The sequence below is a fragment of the Protopterus annectens genome, chromosome 1.part1 (genome assembly GCF_019279795.1).
Source record: "Protopterus annectens isolate FY-2018-M chromosome 1.part1, PAN1.0, whole genome shotgun sequence".
NCBI classification, from domain to species: domain Eukaryota; kingdom Metazoa; phylum Chordata; order Ceratodontiformes; family Protopteridae; genus Protopterus; species Protopterus annectens.
The window spans coordinates 71692527-71704636 of NC_056726.1; positions in this window are offsets into that span (position 1 = coordinate 71692527).

Sequence of the window (12110 nt, forward strand, 5' to 3'; positions counted from 1 at the left end):
TAAATACGCAAAATCATACTCAGAGGCTCTAAATAAAAACCTGCAAAAGCATCACAGATGTCCAAAGCAGACACCCAAAAAACCTGCACCTCCTGTTGCAAACCAGACAACACATAAAACACAAAATCAGTGTGCTGCACAATCACAGCTCTTAAGGTGAAATACCAAACCTAACACACTAATAATAGGTGACTCTATAGCAGAATGCAAACGCCTTTTCCTCGCTGGGGAAATAATGCCTTACTTCGAACTCTTTAATGTTGAACAATAAATTAATAGTTGCTTTAAAATGCTAACATTAGTCTAATTCTCTAATCTAATATATATATATTCTAAATAAACACATATATCTTAATACTAATTCTCAATTTAAATCTATCAATATAACAGTATATATATACAACAATTTTAAATTCTCTATCTATCTAATACTATATATAAATATTATCTAACTAAAAATTATGCTAATCTAGCTATATATATACATTAGCATAAAAATAATCCAACAAATAACTAAATAAACAAATCACATCTAAAGTCCACTAATAAAAACATTATTTCTATAAGCCAAACAATTTGCACAAAACAAAATAAGCTCACATTAAAAATCAGCCAAAACAATTCTGACAACTAAACACAAAAATAATAATGAAACAAAAAAAATTTGTAAATAATTGGTAAGAGAACAGCACCCAAAACATGCAACATCATGGCAACAGAAGAGAGTGCCAACCTGATAAAGTATCACATTACTATGAACTCCACAATTCTGCCATAAGTGTATCTCATTTTGAGACAAACTCTATTAAACATGGTATAATTTGTTTTGAACAAGATCTCATATTGTAGTAAAGATTCAACCTTACACCCTTTCATTAGTAAATTATGTAAGCCAATATTGTTATTTACATCCCCCATTACATTTTTCCTTGCCCCTTTTCAAGAAACCTGTTCACTACATAGACAAATTATATTTCCTTTACAATATGAATTAAAAGAGCACAATGCTTTTCTTGCTGTCCTCTGGAAAAGAAGGGCTGCTTTTGCTCTACCCAGACTATTTCCTAAAATGCTTTCCTCTGTCCCTCATTGGCCGCCTAGAAAGGCTAAGCCAGCTCCTGCCTTCCCTCTTCCCCTACCTCTGCTATAAATAACTTCCTTCAAAAACTTTCACTACCACAAAAAAAGCCTGCTTTGCACTCACTCCAGAGCCACTCTTTATGGACAACACTAAAAAAACTTCCCTAAAGACCTCTTAAAGAGTAGCCACACATTCAAACAAGCTTTTATGGCAACATGATGTAAACCTAAATCAAGTAAATACCTGTCCTGTTATGGAACAGCTCAAATGTACGTTATGGAGTGTGGAGCAAGCTGGATGATCAGAGCTAAATGTCACATACTAACAGTTCCCCCAGTAAGATCAGTTGCCCAAATAGAAACCAGACTTTAAACACACGCTTTTAGAAGAGGAGTATGACAAGAATACACTTCACACACACACACACACACACACACACACACACACACACACACACACACACACACACACACACACACACACACACACACACACACACACACACACACACACACAACACACACACACACTGAACACACACACACACAAAATCACCACATGAAATACAATCACACACCAAAAAACAAATGTAAAAAATATAATGAAAAAAGTAAATCAATCTGAAAAAAAAATCATAAAAATAATCAACAAACAGCTGTAATCAAGTAAATGCAACCAAAAAACAAAAAACAAATAACAAAAACCAAAAAACATGTTAAACCATAAAAATGTATGTACCCACAGCTCAAAGGTACAAAAAATTTGTGTCCAGAGCTTCACATGTACATAACTAAAAATTATGTTCCTAAGCTAGCTATGTAAAAATTTTTTTAATTTAATCTGTAATCATATATATAACAATTGTTGTTCTAACTAAGTTAATAGAATGTTTTATTGCTCTCACTTAGACTTGTAAAAAATCTGTTTTTGTCTGAGATTTATTCTGTACCATATTGCCTCTGTCTCTAGTGAGATGTAATCTCTGCCATATCTGTAATTTACTATTTTTCTAATTTCTTGCCTCAGCTTAAAGCCCAATAATCTGCTGCTCTTTATTCCCTGCAAAGTAAATAACAGAAAAAAAAATAATAAAATAAAATAAAATAACTAATTAAAAACGATGTAAAAAAATGTAAATTTGTTGAAAATTCGACATTTAAATAAATTGCAGAAGTTACCCACAGTTTTTTGAAATTAATTTTTAAAACTATGCTTTTTGAGTAGAAAAATGTATTTTGTGAATTTGTTTTATTAAATAAACCACAGAAAAAAACATATTTAAAATTACACATTAACTGTTAAAGAGTTTAAAATTGATTACAACAACAAAAAGTTATTATGATTAAACGAAACCACTACTAAAAGCTGCAAAAAAGCTAGTAGCTTATGCTTCTATGCTTATGTCGAACAGATGAACCAAACCTGTCAATTCCAAAAGAAGTAAAGTAGTTTCTTTTTCTTCTTCTTTTACAGCTTCGGGGTTGCCACCACCCACAGAAGGCCTTCCACTTTTACCACAGCGAAGCTGCCAGCCTAGTGTCGAACCTCCACAGAAGGCACACCAAACTAAGCACAGGGCCAATTTAGAGTGTCCAGGGCACCAAAGCAGGACGAACACACAGGCAGCCATGCTTTTGGGATGTGGGAGGAAGTGAGCACCCCAGCAGAGCGGCTCTCGCACCAAGGACTGCATGTGAACCAGCAAGGCACCCAACCCTCTTAAGGAGAACTGCTTGAACTAAGCAAGGTGGCGGCCCACATAATGCTGAGGTTAAGGGTTACAGTGCAAGGTTGCATATTAAGTTTGCAAAGCTGCATTTATATTTAAAGGCAAAGTCTTTAAAAGGGAACCATACCTGGTTCTTTTAGCGAAAAAATCTTTTCAACTAAGAGCAAAAAAAATGGGACAAGAGAAATAATGTATGGGACACAGGCCCAAAAAAAGTTATGCATCACAGACACCATTGAAACAACTGTAGCTGCAAACATTATACATCCATTATACATCACTATAAATATTATTCAAGTTTCACAGGCCCAAAACATTATATGGCTCATTCAGTCCGTCAAAGAAAACTGCATAAAGAAAAACATTATAAACACATTGCATCAACATAAAACAATTTCCTAAAAATGAGCAACCACAGAGCCTGCACTAAAAAACTTTGCGTCAAACAGAAACTCAGCCTGCACTACAAATGCTGATGACAATGACAACTAAAGCTATTTTAAGTCTAGAAATAAAATCTACCCATATAACCCTAAAATGAATTAAATTAAATATTATAAATTCTACCAGAGAAAGCCCACTTTTAACATAACTAAACTAAATATAATATCTACCAGTTTTTTACTATTTCTACTAATCCATATCAGGACTTCCTACACATCCTCACTTCCACAAACAGCTTGGCATCATTCCACATTACTTTACAAGACCCCAACACATTGTCCATTCCTTGTACACACACACCATCCACCCACACTGGCAAGAAGCTATGTAAGTGTAATGTCTATGTCTGTAATCATACTACTTCAAGTGTAAAAATTCTCCAAAACATGGTCCAAACAGTGTTTAGGTCTTCCCACAACATATGCAGCCACACATGTTAAGTCTCTGTTTTCAAAACAAAAGACTACACACACATACAGCACACAGTTAAACACATTTACACAAACAAATCCCAAACATTTAAAAATGACATGAATTTGTCCCTTCTATTGATTTACTGTTGTCCAATCTAAAACTGTTGTTGAAAAACACAACTACTTAGTTTTGATAAAAAAAAAAAAACAATTTGTTTTGCTTATTCCACATGCCCAGAAAACTTATCCACCATTGACCCTATGTGCTAGACTGCTGACTCATTCTTCTACCCTCATACACAGCTGGCACTACTGGACTACTGTGGGATCTTTTATTAAAAACAGAAACTGACTTTAAGACAACCAAAAAAAGATAGGAAAATCAAGATAACAGTTAACAAACACCATGTTCATGTTCAACACAACAACATGTTCAATAGGAAGAACTCCAATAGAATGAAGTGTGTAATCAATTTGTTGTACTCAATGAGTGATATATTTGTGATCATGTATTTGAATGTTGTTTTGTTAGGGTCTTGTGTTCTCATTCTCTCTCTCTCTCTCTCTGTCGCTCTACTCTCTCTCTCTCTCTCTGTCACACACACACACACACACACACACACACACACACACACACACACACACACACACACACACACACACACACACACATCACTTAATTCTGCACACATGCTGCACCTCTACTCCCTTGCATGCACACACTCAACTTGCTGCACCTCACAGGTTTATCCAAGGTAATCCCTCTCAGTCCCTCTTCGGATCCTACACATGGAACACACACACACACACACACACACACACACACACACACACACACACACACACACACAAACACACACACACACACACACACACACACACACACACACACACACTGTGCGGCACACTGACCTCTTTTTGGCTCAACTCAAAACAAAACTAAACTTGGCTTCTAAAACAAACTAGAATTCAACATACGTCATGGGCAACAAAAACACAAAGCAAAAAAAAAGTGTTTTGGGGCATGCGTACATTGATGTTGCAGTTAGAGGTTGAGGGCCGCATGGAAGAGCTCTGAGGGCCGCATGCGGCCCGCGGGCTGCAGGTTGGACACATCTACTCTATAGTCAGGCACACTGACATCCCACTCACTAGGCTTGACAAGGAGAAGGTTACTGTTAGCTGCCTGTTGGGAGCCAGAATCTGCCATATAACACAAGCACTCAGGTCACTCCAGAACAAGTACAAATATGACTATGTCATTGTTCATGTTGGTGTGAATGACCTGAGACATACCTCACTGGACTACATGAGAAGAGACATGGAAGAGCTCTCTGATCATGTAGCCCAGGCGGGTATGACCCTGACCCTAAGTAGCATCCTGCCCTCAGCAAGAATGATACCGCAGTATAAAGAAAAAATGATCAATTTCAACAATTGGCTAAGCTTCTGGTGTCATTCAAAGGGGATCCAGTGTCTGTCAGCCTGGGACGACATGCTCAACAGGCCTTGTTGCTTCACAAGAGACGGCTTGCACCTGTCACCCATAGGCTTTCGAATACTGGCCAAGGCTCTTGTTGCCCCATAGTGCCTTTTTTAGGCAAGGCTCAAAAGTCAAACCCACCCCCATAAACAGCACAAATAAAAAAATGAGGGTTATGCTACTCAACGCCAGGAGTTTAAATCTCAAAATGCACATGCTCGAAGCACTCCTCAGTATGGAGAACATCGACATCTGTGCAGTAACTGAAACCTGGTTCAAGACTCCACAGAGCACCGCAGCACTACCGGGCTACAATTCATACCACACATTTCGGCCACAGAACATGGACCAAAACACAAAAGGAGGGGGTGCATCCTTATTCATCAAGGATACCTACACCTCCAGGTTAGTGGCGCAACATGATACCTCCGAGATAATCCATGTGCAACTAACATCAGGCAAATCTGCAATGCAAATTGTGGCCAGCTACAGATCACCCTCTATGACCCAGGACCAACACTCCACCTTTCTGGAGACACTGGAAAACAGGAAGGTCCTACTGAACACTCTGATATTGGGCGATTTCAATTACCCTGCCATTAACTGGGAAAACTACTCAAGTACAAACTCCCAGGTCCAGCGCTTCCTGGAATTTATCAACTCAAATGCCCTAGATCAGCTGGTAAACTCCCCTACCAGAGGTAAAAACATATTGGACCTGGTCATCACCAGCATGGGCGACAGGTGATCCACACCAGAGGTCAACCCATCACTGGTTAGATCAGACCATAAACTAATCACTCTGGATGTCCACACCACCACCTCCAACCAAGGAAACCCCAGTGAAAAACTTTTCTATAGCAAACTTCAGCTTACTTAAGACAGAGGTGGTAAGTTTCACAGCCCCCATGCTAAAGGATAACAGTGTCCAAGATGCAGGAACCTTTACAAATGCACTCTATGAGCACCTACAAGGAATCATGGATCTTGCTATCCCTAGCAAAACCAAGACTCACTCCCTTAAGAGAAGGAAACCAGTCTGGTGGACCCTTGCCATAAACAGGCTATACAATAGAAGGAGGAAACTAGTTCAGAAAAAAAGCAAATCCCAAGAAGGAAAGACATCCCTGATCGATATCAGTAAGAAACTAAGGTCCCTCATAAAATCCTCCAAGGCTAACTTCGAAAGAAAAATAGCCAAGGATTTGAAAGATAACCACAAAGCCTTCTTTAGCTATGTCAAGAATCTAAGTGGCAACTTGCAGATATGCTCTGAGCTAGTGCAAAATAGCACAAGATATACTGAACCCACTGATATTGCCAACATCCTGGCATATAGATTCAGTGCAAACTTCACCCCCCCTCACCCCCAAAAGGGCCCACAACAATACTGGAAATGTGTAGTGTCCCAGAAATCACAGACGCACAGGTGAAAACAGGCCTTTCAAAAGCCAAAAGCACAGCGTCAGTGGGGCCAGATGGTGTCCCAGGCTGCGTCTTACACGAACTACAGAACAAACTAACCCCCCACCTAAGCACACTGTTCAACCTCAGCATCTCTACAGGCTACATGCCCATAGAATGGTGCACAGCAACGGTTATTCCGCTCCACAAAGGAGGGGCCACAACTGACCCTGGTAACTATCGCCCCATAAGTCTGACTAGCCTGGTATGCAAGGCTATGGAGCACATCATCATGGAAATCATTAACAAAGACATTGGGAACCTCCAAACACTTGACCTGACCCAGTTCAGCTTTGTTAAGGGCAGATCATGCCTACAAAAGCTGGTTGACTTCTTCGAGACAGTCACCAAGGCCATAGATGAAGGGAAGGTAGTTCAGACAGCCTACCTTGACCTCAACAAGGCTTTTGACACCATTCCCCACTCGGGGATTATAGAAAAACTCACCAGCCTGAACATAAACCCCTACGTCATGAGATGGGTTGCCAAATGGCTTACAGACAGAACTCACACGGTAAGAATAGCAGGCTCCAGGTCCGACTCTAAAGTGGTCCAGTCTAAAATGGTGTCCCACAAGGCTCGGTCGTGGGACCCCAACTGTTCAGAATATACTTCTCAGAAGTACAGGCAAACACAGGACTACTATGGCTAACCAAGTTCACCAATGACTGCAAACTGGGAGCCATAATTGACTCTCCAGCTGACCGGATATTCTTCAAAAGGGCCTTACTGAGACGGACACCTGATGTCAAAGTCATGGTCTCATGCTAAATGCCAAAAAATGCATAGTCATCCCATTTGGGAAAAACAAAACACCTATGAATTACCACATAGGTGGCAGCCCCCTTAATACAGAAGAGGTAATAAGAGATCTGGGGACCCAGGTATATAGTAATCTCTCCTTTGACAATCATATTGCCAAAGTAGTTAGGAAATCCTTCTATGTAGCCCATCTAATTACTAAAGGGTTTGCATCTAGAAATAAAGAGTTTATAGTGCCCTTCTACTCGTCACTCATCAGACCCATCATAGAGTACAATGCCCCATTTGGGATGTACCTCACAAGACACTTCCAACAGCTGGAAAGACCACAAAAGTACCTCACCAAGAGGATTACTGGTCTCAAACATACGTCCTCTACAGCCCGACTGGAAAAACTCCAGCTGTACTCAGTGGCATATCACTTACTCAGAGGTAATCTCTGCCTGACTTACAAAGCCATGTCCAACTCAAAATTGATGGACATGCTCCACTTAAAGAAATCCAAGTCACTGAGAGCCACTCGCTTTAGTGAGCTAAACCTTGCCACAACAATAAATAGAACATGCTGGAGGGATATATTCCTGTCACCGGGGCTCCCTATGGTTTGAAACAAAATTCCTAACTACATTAGGCAGAGCCCCTCATTAACACTCTTCAAGAGAAACCTTGACGAGTGGATGGGTAACAGAAAATACACCCCTATAATCACTTTATTGGCTCTTCTTGACAGAGGTTCAGTTAATTAATCAATGGGGCGGTGAAAGCTGACACACTCTGGCTAGGCTTATAAATGCCCTCGGGCAGATAGCCTAGTACCTACCTATGAACCTATGAACCTATGACAGATAGCTAGTAAACCACCTGGTAGATGGAGGGGATAGTCCAAGGTCATTTAGCTTTTAAATAAGAAGATTATGTGGACTAGTGTTGAAAGCTTTGGAAAGGTCAAGAAACAGAGAGGAGACAAGTTTTTCAGAGTACAGTGCTTTGTTAACAGTATCAGTGAATGATAGCAGAGTAGTGTCAGTGCTGTGATCAGGTCTGAAGCCATGCTGTGTAGGTGTGAAAAGTTGACTTTTTAGGAGATAGTGAAGAAGTTGAGAGTAGATGTATTTTTCAAGAAGTTTGGAGATGGGTGACAGAAGGGCAATAAGCCGGAAGTTTGACATTTGAATATGGAGTTACCACCTTTGTGTAGAGGTATAATGAAGGATTTTCTTTTCCAGAGTGATGGAACGTAAGCTTCTAGGATAGATCTATTAATGAGTATAGAAATAAGATATGCTATGGATTCATCTGACATTTTGAGATATTTAACTGGAAGACTGTCTGGAGTGTTAGATCAGGGTTTGAGTTTGAGAAGGAGCTTTTTAATAGTACTTGTGGTGGCAGGTTGAAGTGAGAAAGTATGAATAATTGTGGTAGCATTGGTGAGCTGGGAAGAGGGTGGACTCAAGGAAGGAAGAGGAGGGTATGATGTTAGTGGATGGGTTATGAGGAAGGGAAGAGTTGTGTGTGGAAGTGGGGAGAGGTGAATTGTTTGTAGTAATATTTTGAATGCATTCAGTGAAGTGCTTGATGAAGAGGTTAGCTATTTGAGGAGATGTTTTGTCAGGAAGAGGGGTGAGGTTATTTGTTTTGCCGAGGTTGAGGAGTGAAGAAATGGTAGACCAGATTTTTTTTAGATTTTGTTTAGTAGTAGATTGGAGTGTTAGATAGTTGTCTTTTTTGTCTTTTGTTATAGATTTTTTGTCTGCTTGTGAAGCTGTCTAAAATGGAATAGGTCAAAGGAAGATTTGGATGTATGCCATTGTTTCCAGAGTCTGTCTATGATTCTCATCAGTTCACGAGAAGCTTTGGATAGCCAAGGAGTGGGGATGCTTCTGATTCTTTTCCTACATATGGGTGCTGGGTGGTTTAAAATGTTCAGGAAAGTAGTGTTGAAGTAGTTGACTACCTCTTCTAGTGAGAGTGTTCTGACGATGGACCAATTTATGTCTTTTACTTTGTTAATAAGTAATTGTGGATCAAAGTTAGTGGTATTATGTGTGGTTTTGTATTGGTATTTTTTAAGGGGATGATATATATATCTATATATATATATATATATATATATATATATAGAGAGAGAGAGAGAGAGAGAGAGAGTGAGAAAAAGAGAGCTCTGAAAGCAAAAGCAGGGAGGTGATCACTTATAGTATCAGGTAGGGTGCCAGAATTAGAATATTTGGATGCGTCAGAAAGTAGAATCCAGTCAATTATTGAGCCCTGACTGTTGTTATTATATATCTTGAGGGAGCATTTTTAAGTTGAATGAAGTTAAGCAAGTTCATACTAGAGGAGGGAAGTTTGCAGATAAGGTTCTGCCAGTTAATGTTGACATCCCCCATGAATGATAGTTTCATTATGAATGGTGTTTGAGATCCAAGAGAGTATGTTTCTAGGATGGGGATGTTTGGTCCTGGATGAATGGAAATTACAGAGAGACATAGGGCTTTAGAATTGTTGATTTTTAGGAATAAGATTAGTAGTTCTGCATTATGAAATTGTGGGATGAGATTAGAGTAGGGGGTAATAGTGAGGGAATTAGTATAGAAGAGAACAAGACCTCTGGCTTTCTTGTGCAGCCTGTCAGCTCTAATAACATCATAATAAGGAGGGAGGATTTAAGAATCTTTAATGCTGGGTTTTAGCCAGGTCTCTGTAGCAGCAAAAATATCATGAGAGTTGTGTGATAGCCAGGAATGAAAGTCGGTGATTTTGTTGCAGATACTCTGAAAGTTAAGAGTGACTATTTTTAGACTTTTTGTGGTTGGACCTTTAGAGGTGAGTGAATGAGATATGGGACTGGAGTGAGATGAAGGGGTAGGAGGGGAGCTGGGGCCAGGATTGGCTTGAATGTCACCACAAGGAATTATATTAGAGAAGATGAAGTGAATGCGTGAGTTGGTATAGCTATATTTTATTTTATAGAAAATAAAAGTTAAGGGGCATTTATGTGTTTTAGTTGGGAGAATGTAGAATTTTTGGAATAGAAATAGGATTAGGCTAAACAGGCTGGGAGAAATGGAAGAGTAACTTGCTGAGAAAGGAAGGGAGGCTGTGGTGAGTCTAGGGGTGGTTTTGAAGGAAGAATTTAGTGTAGGATGAAAAGAAGTGATGTTTATTAAGAACAGTAATAGTATGGAGAGTGTGGTTTTGAGTATTATGTGATGTGAGTAAGGGGTCATGTTGGTGTATGGGTGGATGGTCAGGAACCGAAGAGATAGAGTGTTGTAATGAGTTAGGGTTAAGTGAGGCAGGAATGAGTATGGCAAGGGGAGAGATCAGTGAGGATGGATTAAGATATATAGATAGGTGTGTATGTTTAGAGGGTGTGTATGTGATTTGTGAGTGATTGGCTTTTAGTGGTAGGAACTGTGGAATGAAGTAGGGGTTGAGTGGCTATGAATGTAGAGGTAGAGGGTGTGTGTGGGAATTGGGGGTAGGGTATGGGAGCAGAGTGACACCCAAGTGCAGCAAGGCTGGTCAAAAAATATGACATGCTTGAGCTACTCCATGTACAACTAACCATGGGAAAAATCCTTTACCATATTCTTCCTAGCTACAGGTCCCCACCCCGATGAAACAGAAAACCCATACATCATACTTGAAGTTACTTGAATATCTTATCATCCAGCCCAATACCATACTCATGGATGATTCTAACTACCTCACCATTAATTGGGAGGCATACACAACCACTAATATGCAGGCTCAAAGATTTCTTGACTTTGTAAATTCAAATTATATGGAACAGGTAGTCTGCACTCCCACTAGGGAAACAAATAACCTAGATCTGGTACTCACAAATATGGAAGACTGACACACCTCTTTTAGTATGATGTCCTCACTGGTAAGATCAGATCACAAAGCAATCTCCCTTGAAATAAAGGTAAAACTAGTCACCCCACCTAACCCCCAGAATTTTATGAACTTCTCTAAGGTAAATTGCTCCCTACAAATAGACACAATAGTTAGTTTCCAAGTTCCACCAAATCCAGAAAACACAGAAACCTATGTAGAGGCATATAAAAAAGCCCTGTATGAACAATATAAACAACTGCATAGATATGGTAGTAACAGACCAAAATAAACTCAGGCCAAACTGCAAAAACAAGCTACCATGGTGAACCCCTGGTATGAATGGGCTGTACAACAAAAGAAAAAAAGAAAGAAAGAAAGAAAGAAAGAAAGAAAGAAAGAAAGAAAGAAAGAAAGAAAGAAAGAAAGTAAGTAAATCATGTCGAGAAATAAGAAGGAATGTGCACAACAGAGCAAAACGTCCCTCATTAGTCTAAACAAGTAAATCATAGAACTAATCGAGTCCCTGAAAAGAGACTTTGAGGTTAAAATAGCCTCCAAAGCTAAGGATAACCATAAGGCATTTTTCAGTTATGTCCTTAATCTTAAGGGCAACACCCAGCAATGTGCAGAATTAGTTGTAGATTGTCTCACCTATACTCAGCCAGAAGATATAGCAAATCTGCTGGCTGACAAATTAATCTCAAATTTCACGTCCCCATCATACTGCTCAACTGTTCAGATTTTTTCCAGATTTTTTCCCCTTTTCCTTATAACACGTGTAGTTTTCTGGCAAACCACTGATGACTAAAATTACTAAATAATAACATACATTTAAGTTTCAGAATGTATATCCTTCAGAAAATGCATGTTAATACAAATCCTGCTATT